Source organism: Oculina patagonica, chromosome 14, assembly GCF_052425735.1.
Source record: "Oculina patagonica isolate OP01 chromosome 14, crgOcupat, whole genome shotgun sequence".
NCBI classification, from domain to species: Eukaryota; Metazoa; Cnidaria; class Anthozoa; order Scleractinia; family Oculinidae; genus Oculina; species Oculina patagonica.
The window spans coordinates 3,063,844-3,090,440 of record NC_135771.1 but is presented as its reverse complement, the minus strand read 5'-3'; the positions used below and the strand labels follow the sequence as shown (position 1 = coordinate 3,090,440).

The 26,597-nt window shown below is 40.3% G+C and overlaps 1 pseudogene across 1 annotated transcript; it reads left to right on the top strand.

The window, feature by feature from the left end:
- The first annotated feature begins 279 nt into the window (after positions 1-279).
- On the top strand, positions 280-16,938 carry LOC144638126 (uncharacterized; annotated as a pseudogene). The gene is made up of 15 exons (XR_013567885.1): positions 280-516; positions 1,121-1,233; positions 1,729-1,959; positions 2,509-2,621; positions 3,833-4,444; positions 5,456-6,145; positions 6,873-7,230; positions 7,431-7,568; positions 8,178-8,509; positions 9,209-9,350; positions 10,577-10,693; positions 11,881-12,209; positions 13,805-13,946; positions 14,751-16,201; positions 16,714-16,938. The product of XR_013567885.1 is annotated as an uncharacterized LOC144638126 (transcript).
- The last annotated feature ends 9,659 nt before the right edge of the window (positions 16,939-26,597 follow it).

Genomic DNA, 26,597 nt, shown 5'->3' with positions numbered 1-26,597 from the left:
GGGGGGCGCATGGGGGGCGGGATGGTTCCACTGTATTGCCCGCGGGCGGCGCGGGGGTGGGGTACCATGTTGGTGGGGTGTCGCTGGGGATGACCCATCCTATGTCCCCTATTTTGACCCTTTGGATAAGTGGGGACATGATAGTGTAATCAATCTCTGTTTCAGTGGAGAACTAATTATACATTTGACTAAGGCCTGCAGTTGACCAGTCCAGCAATGTAAAAGACATACATGATGTAATTATAACTATTTTGTCTTTTGTTCTAAATTTTCAAGTTGGAGATTGATATTGAGCCAGAGAAAGGCTGGAAGACAGATGACATGTTTGTTCCAGCTGGTTTCCACATTGACGCAGAAATGACAGGCGAAGATGAAGAACCCGAGGGTGAGGCGGGTGAACAGCCATTTTCATTCCCGATGGGTGTGGGAGGAGTGCTTATGAACGGCTGTTATGGAACAGGCTACCAACCAGGAGACCCCTGCTATGAGGCATACGACGAAACCACCATCTGTATGGTGAGTCTAGTAAATATGCATGCCTTGGATAGAGCGGTTTTCACTTGAGTGTCGAAAGTAAATTGCGTTTGCTTTGGTTTTGCTTCGCTTAGTGATTGGCTAAAATCTCGCGCCGTTTCTTGCTTCGTCCAAACCAATCGTCTTGCTCGCCCGTTTTCCCCCTTCTGCCAGCTACATGTTTTGCTTCGAGTTTTGATTGGTTCACTGAATTGTCTGTGTTCTTTGTGATTGGCCAGGGTATTACTTTGGTTTTGGTTTTCCACTCAATTGAAAACTGCTCTAATTATGGATTTCAATATAATTATAACAACTATATGGAGTCCTTCCAGATATGTTGCCCAAACCAGTTTTTTTTTCTTTTGGCAGTAGTCTGGGAAGGGGTGGGTGGTGAGAGGGGACTAATTGATCTCAGTAGTGAAAAAAAAAAAGGACAGAATTGAGCTGACACCAAAATGCAGTGTGTAATAGCACTGTCTGTGATAAGCGATCTGGTGTATCATTTGAATAGATCTAGACTTGACCTTTTCCTAAGGAGTAAAAATAAAATAAATAAAAGAAGCAAGTTTTTATTGTTGGTCTATTGCATCTCCTTTTTGCATGAAAGAGCATGATTGATGGTGCGGCATTCATCGGTGTTGGTTTTGATGGTCGTGGTGATTACAGTCCTGAATCACGAAAGATGAGCATTGTACAAAGAGATTGTTCAGGGAGATCCACGTAAGTTTAAAATGCATATTTTTGTTGTTGTTTTTTTCCTCTATTTAATACATCCATTTAATAACCAGGAAAAGCAAGCAACCCTACCATATTGTTCTGCCATGCATGTGAAACAGAGTTGTAGCTAAGGGCTGGCTAAAAGAGAACTTTAAATTTGGCTGAAAATTCACATGAAAACAAAGACTTGATAAACTTTTAGGGCTGCCAATGCCAGAAATGCCAGCTGGGCTTGTTGATGAGCTGGCTGAGTGTTTTCTTAGCTACATGTACATCCCTGGTGAACTAATGAAGACAACAAAAACAATTATTTGTACACTGACTAAAGAAAAAGTGACTTCTATCTTAATCTTGCAATACCATGAACAGCTACACTGAGGTGGTCCCAAGTTTTGAGGTTATTGTTAATGCAACCCTAGTATACAACCATTCAGATAAAAGCTTAATTCTTAGTACTTTCAATTTGTTTATGCTTTTACATTGTACTTTATTTTGCAGTTATGATGACTTTGACGTTCCTGACACAATGAATGTCCATGGAGTCTATGATACCAGTGCTACAATGCGGTCATTTTTCAGTCGGGAAGAGTACCAGCAATCTCTACAACAGCAGTCAGGAATGGCAGGCTCTCTATTTGGATTTTATGGTGGCGTGAAAAAAGCTTGGGGAAGCTCATCAGTCTCTGGATCACAGAAGTACCTATCAGTGTTTTCAATTGACATTGACAGGTATGGGCACATGTTATTTTTGATTATTTTGTGCATTCGCACAGTTTTTACCTTGTGACGCAATGCAAGGACATGGAGTTTAAGGGGGATTCTCCATTCCTCTATAAACATTCCAAATTTGAAATATAAGGTTGGTTGGTCTTGGAATGTGGAACAGAGGCTTATCACAAACAAATGTCGTCAACACCACAAAATGCTGTTCACTCCAATTAGCAGTGAGTGCATGATTACTGAACATGTGCAGATACATGTATCATCCCTGACCACAGGGAACCCAACACACTGATGAGACACTGGAAAAGAGGAGGGAGGGGGAGGGTGGAACAGAGGCTTAGCTCAAACAAATGTCGTCAACACCACAAAATGCTGTTCACTCCAAGCAGTGAGTGCATGGTTCCTTGAACATGTGCAGATATCAATACCCCTGACCACAGGGTGTCATTGACGGCTTTGTTAACTGTGTTAAATTGCATTACATATTTATATATATATAATATATTCACAAAAATTAGCGCTAATCACTAAAATTCTTTGAAATCCTGATTTCAGGTATGAAATCTATCTTGATGAAGTCAAACCAGGGGACATCAGTGTAAACTTTCTCAGAGAGTTCATGGATCTCCCACTTTCTTATCTGGCACCTGGTGCAGCCATGAAGTTTCGTAAGTATACTTTGCCCTGTGGTTAATAAAATTATTATGCCAGTATGACATGTGCTGAATTTAGCTATGGTTAAACTCATCACCAATAGATGAGCTTGGTGCCTTACAGGTTGGCCCAGGGCCTGAGCAATCCAGGCACAACAGGAAGGGAAGGTATCCATGGCAACTCCGCTAGCGGGAACCCCCCTGAAGCAACCGTCAACTGACACCATCACACTGAAAAGGCTTCAGTAGACAATACTAGTTAAAACCTAATCCAATAGATACCTATACCCACAGAACACGAGGGTGGGAGGGATGGTAGCTAAGATCGCTATATTCATAAATATCCATACATTACAAATGCACTGAAAGACTGGTGCCTGGGGGTGTGGGGGGGTTGGGTACGCCCATAAACTCTCGGATAGAGTCTACCTCCATTCTTAAACCCTGACCCATTTAAGGATAAAGAAACAAAATTAAGTTCTTTTTAAGATCCAAAACTCAAAACTTATATCTTTTTAAGGAAAAAGAAACTTCCGTGATGACGCTTATAACGGCAACCTGTACAGTTTATTACAAATTTTTATAAAATCAAAATCCTTTCTAACACTTAAGATCTTTTTAATTTAGCTAAGTTTTTTAGCTGAAGTATTTAGGTAGCATTCGTAAGGATCACGCCGGTCCGGGAAGTCACTGCCGATAGGCGCTATAAAAATGTTCTATTATTAAGACTGAGTATCTCATTAATTATTACCCTATCGGGCAGCTTATATATATAGTCCATACAGAGATGCACTCCCCACCACCCCGGCTGGTGATCCACAAGGATCAGCAGAAATGAAATGATCGGAAAAGATCAGCATGTAAGCCCTCACTCTAATTCTGCCCTTCAAATAGCATAACCAAATGTGTGAGGGTAAAAGCAAGTCTGATAAAAACAACATACAGTGATGGAATATATTTTAAATTTTTGTAAGTATACCTTGGTGCCTATGTGAGGCCGCATGGCAGCCTAATGATGAAGGGCTAAGCCCGAAACGTTTGGTTTATAATGAACTTTTTGGCACTTACAATACACTTTTTTTCCAATAATAATGTTTAGTGTGCTGGACTCTAGATCGAGGGGGTTTGGCTTTAAGATATATTGTACCACTTTTAGTCCTATTTGCTTCTTTTGGAGTAAACTGCAATAATTATTAACAACGCTCTGTTTAAACTTCTCTCTTCAGAGGATTTTATACTCCGCTGGGGGACGCACTACATTAAATCAGGAAAATTTGGTGGCCGCTTGCAGATCTTGAAAACAATGGAGGCTAGTGAAGTCTCTAGCAAAGTCAGAGTTTAGCCAAGTGATGGAAGCTGAGTACAGAAGCCTGTTTGTTAGTTTTCATGCCAAAAGTGAAGAGAGTAGTGCAAGCAGCCAGAAGCAACAAAAGAAGGCATCCTCTACTTCTGTAGTGGTAGAAGGAGGAGATCAGGAAATCGCTGCTCTCATCAGTGATATGGGAACGCCAACCATCAAGCATGAAATTACCCAGTGGCTCCAGTCCATTCGTACATTTCCAAAGCCATTCAAGTTCATGGTTGCACCAATCACAAACCTGCTCAAGTTCAATGTTCATTCCCTGTTTCCTGATGATGATGAGTCAGACTGGGGCTGCGAGGCAAAAAGACGTCAGCTTAAGAAAGATGAACACACTGGCCAAAGTTTCTATACAGTGGATGTCAATGGGACTATGGTGAGAAAGTACTGTGAGTACATGGATCGTGAGGAGCTCATGTATGCTGTAGAGCGGAAGCGAGCAGGTTTAGAGAGGGCCATAAGGGTTTACATGGAAGAGGTATATTTCTTTTTATTGACTGTGCAGTTCCAGAAAATATCCGTACCTACCCCATGGAAGGTCGTTGGAAATTCCGAGGGGGTGGGGGGTCTCAAAAGTCAAAATTTTTTAAAGGAAAGTATGGGGCTTAACTGGAATTTCCAGAGGGGTGGGGAGATTCAAACCAAAAACCTTCCATGGGAGGGGTATGAAAGGGGGTCCAAAGGGATCCCAGGCCTAGGACATAGTGGGGAGATTTAACTGTTTTAAATAAACGGACTTTCTAACAAAAATTAATTAATTTTATTGAAACCAACTTTTTCCAACATCTACCGGTAACTCATGCTAACTGGGTGGGGCCACTGTGGCCTCATGGTACTGTAAGCTGTGCGTACGGGCACCTTCGGACCTGGGGGGCGGACACCTTATTGCCCGAAAAAAAAATAGACTTTTTCAAAGTCCGCAAGATATGCAATTAACATCAAGCTGAGGGATCACGCAAAATTGCTCGAAAAATAGACCATGATTATAGCAATTTGAGAGAGAAAAGATGATGAATGATAAGATAAATGAGAAATTTGGACTTTTAACCACAAAATTCACTTAATTTTCAATATCTTTTCTAAAGATGTAATTCGTTCGAGCGTAAGTTAAGAATTGTCAACTAATTTTCTACATTCTTAGGCTTTTATCCGAATTCTACATTTTGCCCAAAAGATTTGGCACTGGGGGGGGGGGGGCTGCGCCCGCCCCCCCCCCCCCCTCGTTTACGCCTATGACTTAAGTGTGCCAGACTTCAGAATGAGTGGTCCTTACTTGAGCCATCAGGTTGCATTGTATCCTTGGGCAAGTGCCTCTTTCAATGGAAATGGACTAGTATCCTATCCAGGGAGAAGCAGAAATACTCCAAGTCGCTTCATGCTATGCTAACCAGGTTAAACTTTGGCAGTATAGGACACTTGCCCAACTTGAAGCAGAATTTATACATGTACGTACTGAAAAGTACTGTAAGTGTCCATTTTTCACTTGCAGGGCCCTATCTCTGTCTCGGAAATCACTCTTCCAGCTGGTAAGCCTGGCTGCCAGACGGAAAACTTCAAGTTTCAACAGGGAATTAAGAAACCTTCTTGGAAAGAAATAACCGAAGATGAAGCAGTGTTTCTGGTGATCTTCAATATGAAACAAGATATTGTTGGTACATTTAATGGTCCAATGACAATATCAGCTCAAATGAGAAAATTTGCAAAATATTATGAAGGAGAATGGTTTGTAGGAGATACCGCTGAGAGCATCGACATGTCCACAGCATGCGATCGTGGTGGAAGTGGTGATGTTAGTGGCGAGATCCACAAAATGTGCATTTTGGGTCTGGTTTTGACATATGATCCTGACACTGGATTTATAACAATGAGTCATGATGACTGGCAAGCTTCAAAGGATTTGTACCCAGGTATACACATGGGTGAGTTAGGCATGTTGGTAGCACGTGCAGAATGGCCAGCTAAACATATCTTCCATCTGGATGAAGTTATTGGTTATCTTCCGTGCAATGTAAAGTGGTCCAATGTCTTGCGCTTTGATCCGAGTAACACAGAAGGGAAGTGCCTTCACTTCGCAGCTTCTTCCAAAGGAACCATCTTTGTCATCTTCTCAGCCATTCCAGACGACAAAGACACCTGGTATTATGTTCAAATATCCCCTTATGGTGTGGGCATATTTAAGGTATGCTGAGTTACAGTACACCAATTTTTTTAGAAAATAATTGATAAATATAAATTATTGTTGCAGGGCTTGAGACTTTAACTACTGGTTAGTGGCAGATCCGGATTGAAAATAATTGTTCTCGGCCCTATGGGCCCACCTATTTGGCCTAACAATAAGGTGGGGGCCGGGCAGTCCCTAAGATCCACCACTGCTGTTCTATTGCCGCATGACACAAGCAAAAATAATTTTTTCACTAGTTAGATGCTGGTATATTGGTTTCTGTAAAGAAGCATTGACTGTTCTGAGTGGTAGGAAGGCCCATAACCTGGTAGTCAGATATGAACAGTTGGCTTGTTGGCTTCTGTTAAACTCGAGCCCTGTGATGTTGAAAGTGTCCTTATCAGACCTCAGAGCAAAGAGAGGAGAGTAACTGGTATCAAGAGAAATGCTGAGGTGTTGTCATTCAGGTCTCTGTCTGTGTTGTGCTCTCATGTGGTCAGACTCTTAGGAATTTCATGCAATGCAATGCGGTGCTGGCGATGAGTTGGGATTGGCAATCTCTGTTCTCTGTCACCTTCTTGCCTTGGGCCAGCCTACCCAGTGTGGTCCAAGTGTGGCCCTAGTTCCTCATTTCAACCTCTACACCTCTTTGCCAGGATGTCAGTGACACTAGCTACTTGGAAATTTTTTCCAAGCTTTAAAATAATGATTCATTAATAGTATTGCTTTTTGCTGGTCTTTGCAGTCTCAGAAGCTAATAGTTTCTACAAACGATGTCAATGCTGTAGGCCTTGGTGCTGATGTTCTGTATCAGCATTACTTTGCCTGTGTGAAAGAAACGTCAGTGAGCACAGTTATTGAATATGGGAAGAGCCTGGGAACATCAGAGAGGGGTGATGTCTACCTTACCATGATGGACACACAAGACCCTCTGCAAGTGCGTTTTTGGTCATTTGGTAATGGAGATGAACCCCTTGAGATAGTAGATGCACATATTGTGTCTCGGCATTTAACAGAGGCGAACTGCAGAGGGGACACCAGTCTGGACACGGAAAGCAACATGTGTGTGCAAAACTGTCATGAGCTTTGTGACCCAACCCGAGGTTTGTTGTGACCACTTTTGGAAAAATTAAATGTTTTTTTAAGTAGCATGCAGTGTCATGGGTACTTATTACTTTGCATTTGTTTGAACTCACAACAATTAAAATTACGGTAATATTTTCTCCCATGTCACTCGGCTGTTTCTGAATGATAACGTTATTTTATAAAATTTCTCATGTTATCATGACTCCTTTTGTATTAGGTTGCCGCGGTTCTTCAAGCAGCAAACCTTTAGCCAGTGATTGCAATGCATGCCGTTATGTAAAAAGTGGAGAGACTGGCGAGTGCTTAAGAAGTTGTCCAGAAGGCCAAGTGAAAGACAAGGAAAACGTTTGCAACTGTAAGCATTAGTTGTAATAGGATAGACAAATGGCTGACATACATGTATGTTACAGGTCAAAATTAGCTCAAGGTCATTTTTTTTAACCTAGGTTATTTTTTTAAAGGTTTAATTTTTTTTACCTAGTTTATGTTTTTATACTAGCAGGTTAATTTGTAAAAAATGAAAATTTAAACACCTCCCCTCCTGTCCTAAGAAAATTCCAGAAAAGTCTCCATATTAAATTGGCTACAGCATTTTACATGTTTGTTGTTGTTGTTGTTTTGTGGCATAAAGTCTGTGTTCGAGCCTAGTGGCCCATTTAGACAGAGTTTTTTCTGGTTTCTGTAGCATTAAGCAACTAGGAGTATTTGTACTCCCCCCTGGATGGGATGCTAGTCCATTGCAGGGTTACCCCCCAGCAGAAAATTCCCCGGTATCCATTAATACACCTGGGTGTAGAGAGGCACTGTTAGAGTAAAGTGTATTGCGCCCAAGAACACAACACAACGACCCAGTGCTGATCAAACAGGACTCAAACCCAGACTGCTTGATCCACAGTCCAGCACACTAACATTTGGCCACTGTATATTTAGTAGCAATACAAAATCCAAATTTTTTTTTTTTCAGTCCTTTGCAAGGTAGTGGCTCTCGGCGTGGAAAGTGGAGCGATCGCTGATAGCCAACTAACTGCCTCTACTCAGTATGATCGTGAACATGCTGCTTCAAGGGGCAGACTTAATATGGAGAGAGAAGGAAAAGAGCGAGGAGGTTGGGTCTCTCGTCATCGGAATGTTAATCAATATCTGCAGGTTGATCTTGGCATTGTCAATACAGTGATGAAAGTGGCGTCTCAGGGGAGACAAGATTACCCTCAAATGGTTACAAAGTACAAGTTAGAGTACAGTCATGATGGGACGACCTTCCAGGCGTACAGAGAAACAGGACAAGTGGAAGACAAGGTGATAGTGTTAAACATTAATGCAACATTTTTAGTAATTTGATTATTGTGGGTGTTGCCATGCACTCACTTGCTCGCTTAAGGACGTTTGCGCAAATGCGCATCCTTACTGCACACGTAATTCATGTCGCAACATCATGCATGAGTGTGTGCGCTTAGAAAACTTTCTAAACACATATAGGATGGGTAACCTCTGCCTTAACTTTGCTTGTAATTTCCTCTATTAAATGGTCAAGGACCCCACTTTTTTGGGGTATATCACCTTTTATGATAAGTCTCTACGATTGACAAAAAATGGGCCAAATTTATTTGTCCCATTTTATTTCTTTTATTTCTTTGAAAACACATTTTCATGGGCCATGGAAACAGTCAGTACCATAACCAGTCCTATTGTTTTCATGGGTCATTAATTTTACATGGAACTCACCACAAAATCAATTTCATAGCTCATGAATTGTAATTGCGCAACAACTTATGGGCCATGAAATGACCTGTTTTGGTAAACTATCTCTATTAATTTCATGGGCCATGAATATTTCAAAAAAAAATCATGAGAAGACATGTCATGGTCTATAATTTTCACGGGTAATGAAAATTGTTAGCAGTCTTTAAGAATCAATCAATCAATCACACACGTGCATATTATATTCATGACTCATGAAAAAGGCTAACAGATCATGAAAATTCAATTTGTTTATAGATATTTGATGGAAACTATGACCAGAACACAATTGTAACACATGAGTTAACAAATCCACCAATTACCGCGCGTTACATCCGGTTTCGAGCAGTGTCTTGGAAAAATGGGATTGGAATGAGAGTGGAACTCTATGGCTGTCAAGGTAATTGTTCCGATCCGCAAGTGCCAAGAAAATTAATTACTAAAAATCTACTAATAGCGCGGCAACATTTCAAAGAGGGTCTTGAAGAGGGGGGGGGGGGGGGGGGGTACAAAGTTTGCCCAAATCCCATTTCCCAGCCTATTGCTTTCCAGAGTTTCCAAATCTCAGTCCCAGTTCTATTGTTTGCTTTTTTGTTTGTGATTCCCAGTCCAGTGACCCAAATCTCATTTTTCTAGTGAAAATTTGCCCAAACCCCAGTTCCCATTTTACCCCTTCAGGCCCTTCTTTGAATGTTATTTGAATCCTCTCATTTTAATTCATTTCTCTGCATGTAAGTGACCCCACGATTAAATCCTTAAGCATTCTTGTCAAACCTCGTAAAAATGCTTTAAACGTGTGTGCCCAGTATTTTCTTCCTAACTCACCCGAGTCTTTGCGATGTCAAGTCAGTGCCAACAGATCGAAAGAGCATTTATGAGTATCTAGTTGTTCGTCAGATTTGAGCCTGGAAACGTTTGACATCACTGAAATGTTGATTGAGAATCTCGTCCGTGGCTACAAAACCTTCAATGTAGAGTTATGGTCCTAAGAGAGCCTGAAGCCCATACCCAAATAAACAAAATTCTGCGTTTCTAAATACAGTTTGCATCACAGGTTGGGGGGCCCTATAATTCATTATCATTATCACAGGTTAATAAGGTTCTCCGACCAATCTGCCTTAAGTAATTCTTTAAATGTCTGCTGACAGGGTTTGAACGGGTAATGGAAAACCTGGAAAGTCATGGAATTTTTGAATTTCATTTTCCAGGCTGGAAAGTCATGGAATTTAAGTTTGGGTCGTGGAAAATGGGATTGATTGTACAAAATAAATTAGGCAGGTTATTTTTTGTGAAGAAAAGGGTAAAAACGTACCCGAAATCAAGATAATTATATAATATTTGAAAAATTGCAAGAAGAGAAAAATGGTCAAATTTTGGTTATGGAAAGTCATGGAAACGTCATGGAAAGTTATGGAATTTCAAAAGCAAAAGAGTACAAACCCTGGCTGAGATAAAATTAGTCAACATTAATGCCTAAAATGAAGCATAAAACTTGCCCTTTCCCTACCCCTGATGAATTTTAATAGTCCCTTCCTGTAAACTGACCGACTGACTGGTCTAACATGGAAACGAACAAATAAACAAATGAATAATGACTAATTTGGTTCTTGTTATCTTTGTGAACAGTAAAAAACCCTTGTGATGAAAAACCGTGCCGAAATGGAGGAACATGTACTTTCCTTGGGCAAGAGGAATTCAAGTGTACTTGTCCTGCTCAGTATTCTGGAGAGATTTGTGAAAACAGTAAGCAAATTTTAGTTTCAAAAGAGTGTTAAGGTTGGCCTGCATATGGCCTACTGGCCCATCAGGCCGGAGCTTATCCTGGTTTCAGTAACATGAAGCGACTAGGAGTATTTCTACTCCCTCCTAAATGGTATAGTAGCCTATCGCAGGGCTACCCCCTCCCAGCATTAAATCCACCAGTACCCATTTATACACCTGGGTGGAGAGAGGCACTATGAGAGTAAAGTGTCTTGCCCAAGTACACAACACAATGACCCCGGCCAGGGCTTAAACCCAGACCACTCGATCCGGACTCCAGTGCACTTACCATAAGGACACCACGCGTCCCATCATGATTGTGTCCTATGGCAAAATGGTGTATGATAAAAACAATTGACCTTTGTCACATGTAATGCGGGTGTTTGTTATCTGGCCCAATCCTCCATAAGAAAAAGAAGATGGCGACTGGTACTTTCACCCATAATTCTTAGTGCATGAAAACTCTAGAAACGCTCGTAAAAACACACAGAAAAGTTTTAAAAACGTTAAAGCTTGCTGATACACAATGTTGTTAGTACATGGATAAATTTCCATTCTTGAAAATATGGCTTTCTGTGTGCCTATTGGCTGCATTAGGTTCGCAAGGTATTGTGGTACAATGTACAGCCGCCATTCAGGAACTTACAGTTGATGCCCGTTGCGTCCCCTTGTGGTTGGATATGAGATGGCGAAAAAACATGTGTAAGATAAGATACAGTAAAAACCCGCGTAAGAGAACCTAGGTTTTTTCAATTTAGCCTAAACAGGTTCTTTTATAAATGGTATTTAGTGTAAAATTAGGCTAACTAGGTTCTTAATTAGGTTCTTAACTTTTGTTCAAGAAATAATGTAGAATTTTTAATTGATCTGGTCTTTAATGTCCAATAACAGTATTCTTGGAGGCTTCGGTAAGCAAAATACTATACTATTTTAATCTGATTCTGTTAAAATAAAACCTATACTGTATTTTTAATTCTATATTTTTGAGAAGATTATTTTTTTCTTTTTTGAAAATAAGAACCTGTTTTAGAATTTTAGCCTAAAATGGTTCTTATGCGAAGGGTGCTTAAAAGTGAAATTTTAGCCTAACAGGTTCTTAAATGTTAGGTTCTTATACGCGGGTTTTTACTGTAATTTATTTTTTATTCTGAATTTTATTCCATCAACAGAAATAACTGACTGCTATGACAACCCTACTGGTGTTGCTGATATCGCGAAAATTCCCGACGCTAAGATGACAGCTTCTTCTAAAACTGGCAGTGGTTATGAGCCTTATTACGGCAGATTAAATGGCAAGAGGGGTGACGGATGGTGCTCCAAGGCCGCCAGCAGCAATGACGACTGGCTTCAGGTTGATCTTGGAAAACCTTATACAGTTTGTGCTGTGGCTACTCAGGGAGACGTTAATGGCAATGAGTGGGTGACAGCCTTCAAACTGTTGTTCTCCTGGGATGGAGTGAGTTGGAATGTGTATCAGGGTGATACTAGCAAGGCCGTGGTAAGAACAGGCTAAACTTTCTAGTTACGTGCTGTATTATATACAAGCGTTTACAGGGGCATGTACCCACCTAACTGAAAAGCTGACTAGATATGCCAACTGTAATAGAGCAGTTTTCAATTGAGTATTGTAAAACCAAAACCAAAGTAATTACACTGGCCCATCACAAAGGACACGGACAATCCAGTGAACCAATCAAAACTTGAAGCAAATACATGTAGCCGGCACGAAGCGCGGGAAAACGTGCGCGAGCGAGTCACGATTGGTTTTGGTTTTAGTTCTGATTGGCTGAGAAAGTGGCGCAAGATTTTTAAGCCAATCACTAAGCGTAGCAATGCAAAACGAAAGCAAACGCAATTTACTTTCGACACTCAAGTGAAAACCGCTCTATTGTTCGTCCAGTTGTCAAACGACAAACTGAAGGTGACAGAACATTTACCGTGACTACCTGTCAAAAATGGAACAGCTTACCTTTATCTATGTGAAAATTACCTACGATAAAATCTTTTAGGAACTCTCTTTGAAAGAGAATTTTGAAAGAACAGCAGCTTTTAAATCATTTTATTCAGTAATTTAGTAACGTATTTTCATTCGTTATATTGTCTCATAGTTTATCCATAGTTCTAATATTCGTATTCTAGTGTATTTTTATATTTTATTGTAAATAATTTTAGAGGGCCACTGGTTTGTTAGTATTTTTTTATGCTATTTTAGTGCTACCCACGTTAAATAAAGACTTGACTTACTTACTTACAACACAATTTAATGTTTTTCACAGTCAATAATGGTAATATGGCGCTGAGCTCCAGATAGTGCGGTCTGGGTTTAAGCCCGGGGGGGGGGGGGGGGGCACTCGAAAAAGTTTTATACGGGGAGGCTCTGCCCCGAGGTCCAACCCCTTACACTTTTATATACCATATTGACAGAAAAAGTACCTCTTTCGTATACCTTTTACTGAAAAAAGGTACCCCTTTCATATACCTACACGACACGACACTTAAAACAGGACGTTTTCTTGACATTTTTATGTAGCGCTTTATAAATAAAGGACGATACAGCCATAAGTTGCGTCTGTTCGAAATATTTACTTTAAAGGTTATTAAATATCTTAATCCCCGAATTTCCTACCCTTTCATATACCTCAACTTGTGAAATCCCTACCCTTTTATATACCTGAAGCCTCAAAAAGGTACCCTTTTCGGGCGGAGCCTCCCCGTATAGGCCATTATAGGGAGTACCCCCCCCCCCCGGGCCCTGACCGGTACCAATGGATGATAAGTCCACCGGCATTGGGCCACCGCCCACTAGGGCCGCAAAGTAGAAAAGCGCAAGAGAAAGACAATTTCGTTTAATTTTTTGAGGCCTTTGATTATCCTACTGTTTCTCTTTTACCTTATTATAGGAATATAACGAGGCAATTTAACAACGCGAACAAAATTTACGCGTAATAAATTTAACGCGAATTTAGGAAAAGTTCTGGTCAAATGCTTATAGTAAAAAAGTTAACATACATAAAATTAACGCGAATTTCAAAAACATGTATCGTTAATTTCCTATAATAAGGTAATAACTCAAAGTTTTGTTGGACATTTTAGGTGTTTAAGAGGCAAGGCAACAACAACCAAATTGACCAACACACTCTTAAATTACCAGTTGCTGCAAGATATGTCCGTTTTAATCCAGTTGCCCGAAATAGGCACAACTGTCTTAGAGTTGAAGTATATGGCACCGTCGACGGTAGGTTTTTCCGTTACTCTTACCTTTGGGGGGAGGGGGGTGGGGTGGTTGCAGGCGGGCTGAACCTCCCACTTTCCGTACCTTTTACTCTCGGTTCTCCGCCCCTTCCTTTGTGGTTCCCACCTCTTTGTGCTTATTCTATTGCAAAATATTTAACAATTATTCGCCGAAGGCGGAGTGATTATTCAACAACAATAATAAACACTTCGAAAAACAACACCACGAAAAAGATAAATATGTGGTACATGTACCTTTGTTCAATCGGTTGGTGACTTCTGAGCAATTAATTGTATGAATCCTCTCGAAATGACTAGCTCCGGCGAGAAGAGAACTAAATAGTTTTGTCAGTCGATCTGACTGAGTTTCTAATGGCTGCGTGCGATCTCGAAAACCACCATGTTTACGATCAATTCTAACGCCTTGAAAACCACCTCTTGAAAATATTTTCGGACCAAAAGCCTTGGTAGTTAATTTGCAAAATTCCCATTGTTCAAAAATTATTAACAAAGTATTTTAATTGTGATATTTATTCTTGTAATACCAGCCAGATACACTGCACCGCAAGAATCTAATTTTATTTGATGAAATAACTTAGAGCTGACCATACTTTCATTTCATTACAAATGACTTTCAAATTTGGTTACTTTTGGGGTTATTAATATTTATCCAATTTAGTTTTCTTGATACCCCTTTATGTTTTTGCATTCTGTGAATTACGAATTATCAGAAGTCCCACCTACGTTTCAAAGCAGAAATCAGTAATCATATACTCATGGTATCCATATTTTGTTTTTATATTTTCAGAAAATTCAGGTAGAGGAATCAGGAAGCCCTTTTAAAAATGAGAGAATTGGTCACCAAGGGAACATTGATTGTTTTTTATATGATTAGCTTTAATATAATTGCATGCCAAATCTTCCTTGTCAACACGAGTTTTACGTGCATATCAAATCTTAAACGGGCTATGTCACGCAATTTTGCTATGTCACGCAATTTTAGGCACTCTCGGCACTGACCAACTGGTCATAGAATTAACTGAAATATCACAATAACGGCTTAAATTTGTAGAAGAACTCAAAAGAAACACAGAAAGGCCAAAAAGGGGCATGGATGGGCAAAATTCGTGAACATTAAAACGGATTGCGTTCGGGTAAACTTGATAAACGTCGGCCCGACGTTTTTCAAGTTTATCTCAATTTGTATGAAAGTGTCATTTACAATGCTCGAAAATCATCCTTGTTTGTTACATGGCCGTGATTTGGCCAATAAAAGACTTTTGCTCTGCCAATTTGAAGTTTAGAGCTCTTAAATAACGAAAATAAATAAAATTACCTAGAATACCGTGACATAGCCTCTTTAATCAAACTCATTTTCATAAGGAGGTTTTTTTTTACCAGGTTTGAAATAAAAGCAAAGAGTATTACTTGGAAAGGCCCGTGTGCTTTGCGGTTTTCCAATACAATAGTCAGTTGCTATGCACTGTCTGGGGGGACTTCCATATCAAAACAAAAAGAGCTCAGTAAACCCACATACCGGTATATGGTTGTTGCCATTTAAGAACATTCGTCTCCAAAAAAAGGAACCAAATGATCAATTGGATAACTCTAAAACCACACGTACTTAGACTGTACATCAAATGAACCAATTTCCGGTTCATTAATTTGGAGGGGAGGATTAATGGAGAAGGGAGACTCCATGAGACGTCCCGGAGAGAGATAGGAGGGGGAGGGGGTTAAAATCATATCAAAGAGCTTTTACATTAGTGGGGAGTTTGGAAATCTCATTTTATCTTCAACCTGCCTGTTTGTTTTCTGTGAATATTTTTTTCTTTACTGTATTTCAAAATAACTATTCTATTGTGAAATCTTTCATAGAATGTGTCGACTACATGACCCTTTCAGAATCAAAGAGGGCAATGTCGTATAGATCACCATATGGCGATTATCTGTGCGATAATGAGCTGTCGGGCTGGTACAGATTTGCTGGCGAGGCGGGAGATCGTATGGCAGAATCCTGTCCGACAGAACATGTACACCGCTGCCATGCCGAGACACCTGGCTGGCTCAGAGGAGGGCATCCAACAGTGGCCGATGGAGTTGTTCAACGCAAGGTGTGCTTTGCTTGGACAGGAGGTGCATGTTGTAAATGGTCAACCAACGTCAGTGTTCGCAACTGTGGGGCCTTCTATGTCTACAAATTTGGTTCCACGCCTCTTTGCAAAGCTCGTTACTGTGGCAATGCATAACCACCTGCAGGTAGGAGCATACGGAGCTTTAAACTGAATATCAGCCCCCCCCCCCCCCCCACCCCCTTTCCGGGGAGCTCTAACTTAAGGGATATGAATATCTCGGCGATTTGATACTTTTCAGAGAGTCTCCATCAAAGGCGCTAAAGATCCTTGCCTCTCGTGTTTTCTGCCCCATCCACTTCCCCTTCGGAGACGTTTTGCTTCTCCCCGTGCATTTTCGTAGCCAGGCTTTTTTCCCAGCAAAATTATTCTCCCATACTTTATTTTCCGCCGGACAAAGAGTGACAATTGTAGCAATGAATATATAGTGATTTTGACGCTCAACTGAAAACTGGAGAACTGAAAACGTTCCTTTCTCGACTGGAGCAATCTATAGAAAAACGTTTTTTTTTTTCTTTCCATTATACTGCCTCTTAGAAAAACAAACAAGTGACCTTGCTTGTTTACAGAACTGAAAATCATTCAGTGTTTTAATCTATTTAATTACCCATCTAACTCTTTTTCAATTTTGTTTCTTAGGCATGGACACAGTGAACTCGTTTCCTTTGTGTTCCCTTGAGAGTCAAGCAGATGCTATAAAATTGGGATTATATCAAAGATATTATACTATTAAAGGGTTGTCAAAGGACAGGGAAACGTCAGGGTATTAAGCTCGTATTTGGGTAGGGAAATTATACCTTCGTGTCTGTCTTGTGGTCAATAAAAATTGTTCTGCAAAGGAAAATAAAGAACATTTAAAGAGTTGATTGGCTACTTTTATTTAGTTTAACAGTCTTAAAAGGTCAAGGAAAAGGCAGGGAATTTCGTAGAATCTGAGAAAGGAGATTTTAAACTAAAGGAAAGGAATTTTCAGTATTTTAAGGTTGCAACAGGTCTGATAATGAGTGTTGCAGAAAGCAACCGTCTTAATATGGTCATTAATTTTTTTTTGGGGCTTCCCCCTTTTCCTTTTTCCCCCCCCCCCTCCCGCCAAAAAAATAAACTACTTCAAAAAAAACCTAAAAACCCTTACAGTTGTTTCTACAAAGGGAAATGAGAGAAATTTTAAATCGTACAGTTAGATTGGTCACTTTTTATTTCATCAGTGTTTATAGGTCAGGAAAAAGTCGGAAGTTTTGTTTTCTTTGTGAGTGGCAATAACTATTTACTATTCCTGTGGTACCCATTTCACCCTTTAAATCGTTTTTGTTTGTAATTTTAATGTGGATTAATTACCGTAGTGTGTAACCATTCAGTGCTTTCGTGCGGTACTGTTTGTTATGCTATACAAAGTGGTTCGAATTTATTAAGTCTGGACAAAATTCTACTGTGTTACCAGTCAAATGAGAGAACTACTGAGAAATACTTTTTAAAGTGGTACTGTTTTTTATTTTGTCCAAGGTGGTTCTAACTTTTAAGTTGTGGATGAAACCCTAGTGTGTGACCAATCAAATTAAATCTACTGATCAATACTTTCATGTGGTGCTGTTGATTATACTATATAAGTCTATTCAGGTTGAAAAAAGGGCTCAAACCTTTCGTACAGCTTTTTTCCGATTTCCTGATTGGGGCAAGAATGGGGAAGGCGTGTGCATTGTAAGCAGACGAACGTTACGCAATTGAAGATACGTTTCAAATCGAGAAGGTGGTGGATTCCGAATACCTTTCGATTATTAACCCACACACAAAGTCCTCGGCCCAACCCAAATAACCCAGTTGGAAAAATGTTGCTCCTCCCCTGCCCAAAATGGCGACATAAGGCCAAAAGCTACTCTTGCTTTACTCTGACATACAATGAACCTTTACAAGCGGCAATTTGATTGGTTTTTCTTATAGTAGCCTCAATTTGATTGGTTTTTCTTATAGTAGCCTCAATCTGATTGGTATGACATACATACATGACTTACTCATTCATTCACTCATCACATAGTCCCTCACGACGACTAAGGGTATTTTTAAAGAAAAATTGACAGACTCTTCTAGTCAAAACTTTTTCTAAAACAACCACACTACAATACTTTTTAAAAGGAAAGCTTTTGGTATCCATTCAAGGAAACGTCACCTCAAGCGAATGAACTATAAAAAACTGGCGAATTTTGAACAAAATTGTGATAAGGAGTCAGTTAATTAAACAACCATAAACGACGTAAATCCACGTTCCAAGAAGCAATTTGCTTTACCATGGTGTTCCCAAAAGCGCTTGTATATTCGTAGAGAGTCCGCGGATCTGTTTTAAGTTACGACACATCATTTATACTATATTTAGACACGGTAAAAACGATCAGTTACAAGAATGGATTAAAACACAATTAAAAAAAAAAACTGATTTACATGTTTGCCGTGTGGGAGCACGAGGGAGACATCAGGCAATTGATAAGTCTTTTAAAGTGGCTAAAGGATCTAGCAGCTCTGGCATCGTGGGGAAGGCTATTCCACAACTGTGCCCCACTGTAACAGAAACTTCGTTTTAAAAAATCGGTACGGGGCTTAGGTAGAGCTAACTTATTTGCCTTGTTTCTAAGATTATATTCTCATGGTTTAAATAGGTCTTTTTTTAAGTACTCCGGAGCTTGTTGTATGTATGTATGTACGAGGGAAGTCTTCGCGGTTTAATATTCAAATATTCATTCAATTAAGGTTTTTGTTACTAGTTTTGGCTTAACTGCAGAATACCCTGCCACTCCGAAGCTATACCTCTAAAACAGTGGCCACACGTAGCCCCGTAGCCACGAAACCGCGTAGCCTCGTAGCCATGTAACCGCGCAGCCACGTAGCCACGTCACCTCGTAGCCACGTAGCCCCGTAGCCACGTAGCCACGTAACCGCGTAACCACGTAGCCACGTAGCCCCGTAACCGCGTAGCTACGTAGCCCCGTAGCCACGTAGCCCCGTAGCCACGTAGCCACGTAACCGCGTAACCACGTAGCCACGTAGCCCCGTAGCCGCGTAACCGCGTAGCCACGTAGCCCCGTAGCCACGTAGCCACGTAGCCACGTAGCCACGTAGCCACGTAGCCACGTAGCCACGTAGCCACGTAGCCACGTAGCCACGTAGCCACGTAGCCACGTAGCCACGTAGCCCCGTAGCCGCGTAACCGCGTAGTCCCGTAGCCACGTAGCCACGTAGCCACGTAGCTACGTAACCGCGTAGCCCTGTTGCCACGTAACCGCGTAGCAACGTAGCCACGTAGCCCCGTAGCCAGGTATAACGAACGATACTCTGCTACAGTAAAAAAAAACGTGGTAGTTAATTTCAGTGTAAAAAGTCTCAGCACTTTCCTATTTAAATTTTTTTGGACCTGGAGTAAAAATTTGGATGAACCACGTGATGGCGGATTTTCAAAAAGACCCAAACTGTAAATTTCAAGACCCAAAATGGCCGGTTTTGCTGGATCAGGAGTGAAAATAAGCTTTAATTTACGTGGTGGTATTTCAACACAAGGGCCCAAAATCGTCATTTTCAGTGGCTCATGTAGCACTTTCTTATCTGATTCTTTTGAACCTACGTAACCACGTAACTGCGTAGCCACATAGCCGCGTAGCATGAATATCCCTCGTTCTTTAATCCATGAGCCACGTAGCCGCTGTTTCTTCGAAGTGGCAGGGTATTGTGCAGTTAGTCTAGTAGAGTAATTGCACAATACATCGAATCAGAAACAGCGGCTACGTGGCTACGGGGCTACGGGGCTCATAGATTAAAGAACGAGGTATATTTACATTTCGCCCGTAGTCGCGTAGCCACTGTTTAAGTATAGCGTCGGAGGAAATTAAAATCTACATTCAGTCAATGAGGTCGTAAAGTGTGGTGGCGGAAAAGCAGCCTTGCCTCAATTCGTTTTCTTTCTATGCTGTCACTTAGCCCAGCACGGACGACTAAAACAAGCATGTCGTTTCAAGTGTGACCTGGTCTGAATTAAAGTGTTCACACATCGTTTTGCGTGGCGTTGATCTCAAATGCTCCCTGAATCTATCACCCAGTTGTCGGCCAGTTTCCCCGATGTAGCACTTTGCGCATGCGCGGCCCTGTATTATATATATACCGCATGAGTTGTGGTGCAGGTGTATCTTTGGCGCACAAGGATTGATCTACCAGGTGTGCTTATAACAGCTGTCGCGTTGGTGTGATTCCATGTTTTACAACGGGATCTCTCACAAGGGAATGTCCCAAAATTCGCGCGTCGTTAAACGTCTCAGGCAGTTTTTTTTTTTTTTTTCGGGGGATTTCGTTTATAGTAAGAGCAAGTATAAGCAAGGATAGATAAAATAGTTGCTGAGTGAAAACATATTTCCATTTCCTCGAATAAGTGAGTATTTTTACTTTTTAAACGCTCCGCAACCGAACCGAATGCTTTGACGAATGGCGCCGACAAGTCCGTATTTACCTGTTTTCAAACACGTAGAACTTTTTTAGTAAAGCTTCAAACAATTTAGTAAACCATCAGAATACTGGTAAAATATCGATCTTTGAACAATGAAAATTAGAACCTTATCTTTGAAGTACATATACTTTTCTTGTTTTTTACATATTTTTATCGTTTGACCACGGTCAAGACATCGCGTAAGTTCGAGTCGCGACGATATGCACACAGTATTCGGACAGGCTAGAATATTTCACCAGTTTCAGGGTACCGTAAATGATCTAATAAACGCCCCGGGCGTCCATTAGATTTTCAGGGTCCTAGGGGAGGCTTTAAATAGATATGAGGCGTTCATTAGAGGGAGCCGTTTACTTTACTTTAACGGTAACAACGTCAACAAAACAAATAGGATGCGTAGTTTGCTAGCGTAGTGGTAAGGTACAAAACAGAGTTGGTGAGTAGGAGACCAATCTAATCTGCGCCAATGCAAAGCCTAGAGATGCCGTTCATAGTTGGATATCGACGTTTTCATCGTCATCTGGGTCAACCTAGACTGCAAAACAGTCGTATCTTTTGCGAACGCGCTCGGTCAACGTTCGGCGCTTCGCGCCTTCGATAAGCGCTTTTTCCATCGACTTCAGAGAAAAAACGACTGTTTTGCAGTCTAGGGTCAACCATGTTGACGTTGTTGGCTTCTTCGATGTCCGCGTCAAGCAAGAAACTAAAGCATTTCCTTGGTTTTTGTTAATGTCCCTTGTAACAAATGGTCACGAGAGATGGACGAGACATGATTCAAAGCACGGTTGACAACATGATGTGGTGGATACTTGCGTTCCAAAATATAACTGACCATCTCCTTGCCTCTCTCATTGAAGTCGTCGGCTTCACTGCAAATGCGTTTCAACCTGAGCAGCTGGCTGAAAGGGTTTGAATTTTAGCAACGGACATAGGTGAGAAGAGAAATAATTCAAGTACGAGTTGGTGTCAGTTTCTTTGAAATGGATGGTGGTTAACGTTGTCAACCGATGCCCGGAAGGCTTCATACAAAGATCTAAAAACGATACTTCCTCTTCTGAAATGGACCACGTGAATTTCAAACTCGGATGGAAATTATTCACGAACGAGGCGAAATCTTCAATCTCCCTCTTGCTGCATGATGCTGCTCCCATGATGTCGTTAATATACTTTTTGTGCAGGTCTGGCGTTCTACCCGGATACTGTTCGAAAATGTGTTCCTATGACCCATAAACAATTAGACGTAGTTTGGACCAAATATACTGCCCATAGCTACTCCTCCAACATTAGGGTTTACCTCGGTGTAAGAACCTGTGACTCTGTTCTTTGTTTTGGAGCTATTGTTTTCCTGCTCTGTATTGTTTCGAGGTTCTTTGTTGTCTTGTTCGTTCTTTGTTTTACACGTTATCGGTGAGTTTCACAGGTTCTTACACACCGAGGATGAGCCCTACATTATCTCTTCAAATGGCTTGCAAAGCTTGAACTGTAGGTCCCGATGACTTCAACTCGTCAATGATCCCTTGGATCATTCACAACGAATAAAAAGTTAAACGGTATTTCATGTTTTGTCATGTTGAAAGCTTTAATTCGCGTCTTCACAATAAATGAAAAGGTTAAGTGGTATTTCATGTTCAAAGCTTTAGTTCGCGTCTTCACAACGAATAAATTAAGCGGTATTTCATGTTCAATGCTTTAATTCGCATCTTCGCAACAAATCAGAAAAGTTTAGCGGTATGTCATGTTCAAAGCTTTAGTTCGGGTCTTCACAACAAATAAAAAGTTAAGCGCTATTTCATGTTGAAAGCTTTAGTTCGTGTCTTCCTAAGGAATAAAAAGTTAAGCGGGATTTCATGTTCAATGCTTTAGTTCGCGTCTTCACACAAGATTTACCCCTTCAGGCCCCTCAAGGTAGTCAAATGAATAATTAATAACTCGGAAATATTTAACAATTATCCTGCGAAATCGCGCGGAATATCGCCTGATACTTAGCCGACGAGGCCGTAGGCCGAGTTGGCTAAAATCAGACGATATTCCGCAAGATTGAGCAGGATAATTGTTTTATTATTCGACAAATTGTCAACGAAACACATTTTTCAGAAAGAAAAACGGTAATTATGCAGCGCTTTACAAGATTTCGGACGAATCTTCGCAACCTACGTATACCGCAGGATATCTGTTATGTACGGATGACAGATATCGTTAGCATTTTGACCATATATGAGCAGCGCGCGCATGTGTTGAATAATAATTAACAATTAGACTACGAGCCCAAGTTTTCTATGAGCAAATAGTCAACGAGGCGCAGCCGAGTTGACTATCGCTCATAGAAAACGAGGGCGAATAGTCTAATTGTTTTAGTAGAAACTCTTAAGGATTGCAGTCCAAAACCTACAATATTGTGCACTTTGAAGACAAAAATCAAGAAAATTTACCGCTTAAAGAGCTACGCGAGCGCGCGACTGTTTTCTATCGGAGAATAGAAATCAGTGGGAGAACCAATCAGATTCGCGGATTTCCAATAGAACACAACTGAGTTTCTACTAAATTGTGTTATTATTCAACAAATGCGCGCGCTGCCCATATATGGTCAAAATGCTAACGATATCTGTCATCCGCACATAACAGATATCCTGCGATATACGTAGGTTCCGAAAATTCGTCCAAAGTCTTGTAACGCGCTGCAAAATTACACTTTTTCTTTCTGCAAAATGTGTTTCGTTGACAAATTGTTGAATAATAAAACAACTCGGCCTACGGCATCGTCGGCTAATTATCAGGCGATATTCCGCGCGATTTCGCAGGATAATTGTTAATTATTATACATTGTAGTCACTAGCTATCTTCTCATTGGCTAAGAGCCTACAGCTAATTCTGGGAATCCGCGCAACAGATTAGTGAATAATCTGCTAGCAGATTATTCACTAATCTGTAGGTTGCGTGCGCAGTGCATGATTTCCAAGAGCAATGTAATGTGGCGGGCATCTGCCGGCGAAGGAAATTCATAGTTCGTCGATTCGCTTCTTCAACTTAAAAATAATTTGACCTAAGGTGAAAAATGGCTGGACAATAAATTCTCAGAAAACACAAAATGACTGACATAAATTGGGAAAGAACTATTTCACGAAATACTTTGAGGAAAGAGCATTCAGAATTAAGCAGAACGACAAACCGGAATTCGCACAAGTTTTGAAACAGGTTGAAATCGTTGTCATTATTTTACCAGAAAAACAATGCATAATAAAACAATTATTAGATTCGGATTTTGTGATATTCGGAATAACCAAGGTCTCGGTAAGTGTTATCGACCTTGATTATTCCGGATATCACAAAAACCTCATCCAATAATTGTTTAAAATATAAGGTACGTTATAGCAGATACCGTATTTATTCGATTAAGCGCCCTGGGCGCTTATTAAATTTTTGGACCTTGAGAGTGGGCGCTTATTCGAGGCTGGGCGCTTATTAAATTTTCGCCATTTCTCGTAAGTAGTAAGTTTATTTTACAACAAAACAATAAAGAATAATGAAACGTGAAAGTAGAATTTCAACTGTTCATTGAAAGTTTCTTTAAATACGAACAAAACTAGAGACTTTGGGGAAGTCTCTTAGTAATACTTAGTCAATTTCAATCTCATTTTATAGTACTCCTCTTGTTCACTTCAGTATTTTTTGAAAGGAGGTGAGGGTGGGCGCTTATTCGAGGCTGGGCGCTTATTGACTTTTCCTACCTTCAGGGTGGGCGCTTATTCGAAGTGGGCGCTTATTCGACGTTGGGCGCTTAATCGAATAAATACGGTATTTGCTATTTGCACGTTCTGATATTGGTAATTTCATTGCCAATGCTACAATAAGGTGTTTTATCAAGTTACTTAATGCGTTATTTGCATATTGTATAATGGGTTGTTGTCACCGTGACTTTGTGATCTTTCTTCGGGTCTATGAACGCCACTATTTAACAACGGTATAAAACATAGAGTGATTTTACTTCAACCGTGAAATAGTTACTACTCAAATAGTTACTATTAGACACTTATTCCGTTGTTTTCTTTTGTTTAGTTTTCACTATTTAGCACTAATTGTTAGATGTTGTTTCACGGGTTAAATAAAATCACTCTAGCTGTTAAAGCTTAAATAGTTAAAGGCACCTTGTAGTAATGTAATCTCTCCACCAAATGTTGAACACAGTCAACGAACTTTTATAACTTAGGTCGTAAGAATTTAATCCATATTTTAACCTTTTGAAAACGTTTCATCGGTATAGATTTGCAACAGTCAGCTCAGGCACGTAGGGCCAGCTATGCATGGTACCACAGTTTGAAACGTGGCTTAGAGAGATTTACCCTGATTTGGCTTTTAGTAATCAGGTACGTTACAATACGGGTACAAAGATTAATGTAACGTTTCGGTCCCGCGCGCGCTTGTCCTGCTTTCTAGCTTGATCTTCGCGAAATAATTCTCTCTCTAACGGGTCTGTCACTGTGCCCCTGATGAGAATGGCAGACTTTCTGAGCTTTCATGACAATCTACTCCGATCCAAGAAAACTTATTAGTGAGCTCACTAAATTCCTTAGTTTAAATAGCAATGATAATCTACCTGAGTGATAAAGACAACAGTCCCTACTAGTAAACACCATAGTCAGGCATTTTCACAGACGATCTTCTGTGTTTTCGATTGGCGCAGATTGCGTCTGTTACTTACACAAACATAACTATAAGGACTATTCTTTACCATCTATTTAGTAAACCCTCTAGTCAGTCAGTCTTATGGATGGTTTTCTGCACTTTCGACCTTCGTCTGCTCGGTCTGTTTGTTCAGGCCTTTAATGTACTTGCGCACATGTTAGGCTGTTCACTCGACAGTTCATTCGGATCGTTGCTGCAGTCTTCATCCATTACTTACAGAAACAGTAAAAGCCGAAATATTAAAACCTACTGAGTTCCTAAACTCTTTGGTTTTAATATCACAGCGTTGGAACGATTCCATCGCTCAAACAAATCAAACAAAAAAAAAGTAGGGTTTCATCCACAGACTTTAACGTTAGAACCACCTTGTACAGCATAATAAACAGCACCACATGAAAGTACTGCTCAATAGCTTTCATTTGAATGGTCACACACTAGACCTTGTACAGCATAATAAACAGTACCGCATGAAAGTATTAATCAGTAGATTTAATTTGATTGGTCACACACTAGGGTTTCATGCACAGATTTAAAAGTTAGAACCACCTTGTACAGCATAATAAACAGTCTGACCACATTGAAGTATTTCTCTGTAGTTATTTCAATTGACTGGTAACTCACGTACACTAGAATTTTGTCCAGACTTAAAAGTTCGAACCACTTTGTATAACATAATAAACAGTACCACGGGTATTTAATCCACATTAACATCACAAACAAAAAAGATTTGACCCTAAGGGTGAAATGGGTACAACAGGAATAGTAAATAGTTATTGCCACTCACAAAGAAAACAAAAATTCCGACTTTTTCCTGACCTTATAAGACTGATGAAATGAAAAGTACGTTATAACATGAAATTTTCGCGACACGTTAATTTCGCGATTTTGAGGTGCGCATATTTTGCGACACTCAAATTTCGCGATTTTGCGAAAATTTTGTATTTTGAATCACTTTAATTTCGCGTTTTTGAGTAAGGCACAATTTACATTTCCTTGGCGATATTATTTAACATGCCTTTAAATTAATAAAACAACTTCATCAAAGGAACAATAACGTCAAATTAACAAAAACGCAAGGACGGGACTAAATTTCGGCAATAGCAACAACAGAGCAGTTCTCACAATGTCTACAAGTATACGTAGGTCATGCTTGTACGTGAGTTATTTTTCTTGAGTCAATTGTCGACAACATCCATTTATATTGAAAATTCCTTCCTTCAGTGGTACTGAACTTATTCTTTCTTGATTATTGACATAATGTGAGTCACTTAGTTTTCGCGTCATGTTACGTTCGCGACACTTATTGTTCGCGTCACTTTAATTTCGCGATTTTTTTTGGAATCGCGAAATTCGCCAAATTAACGTGTCG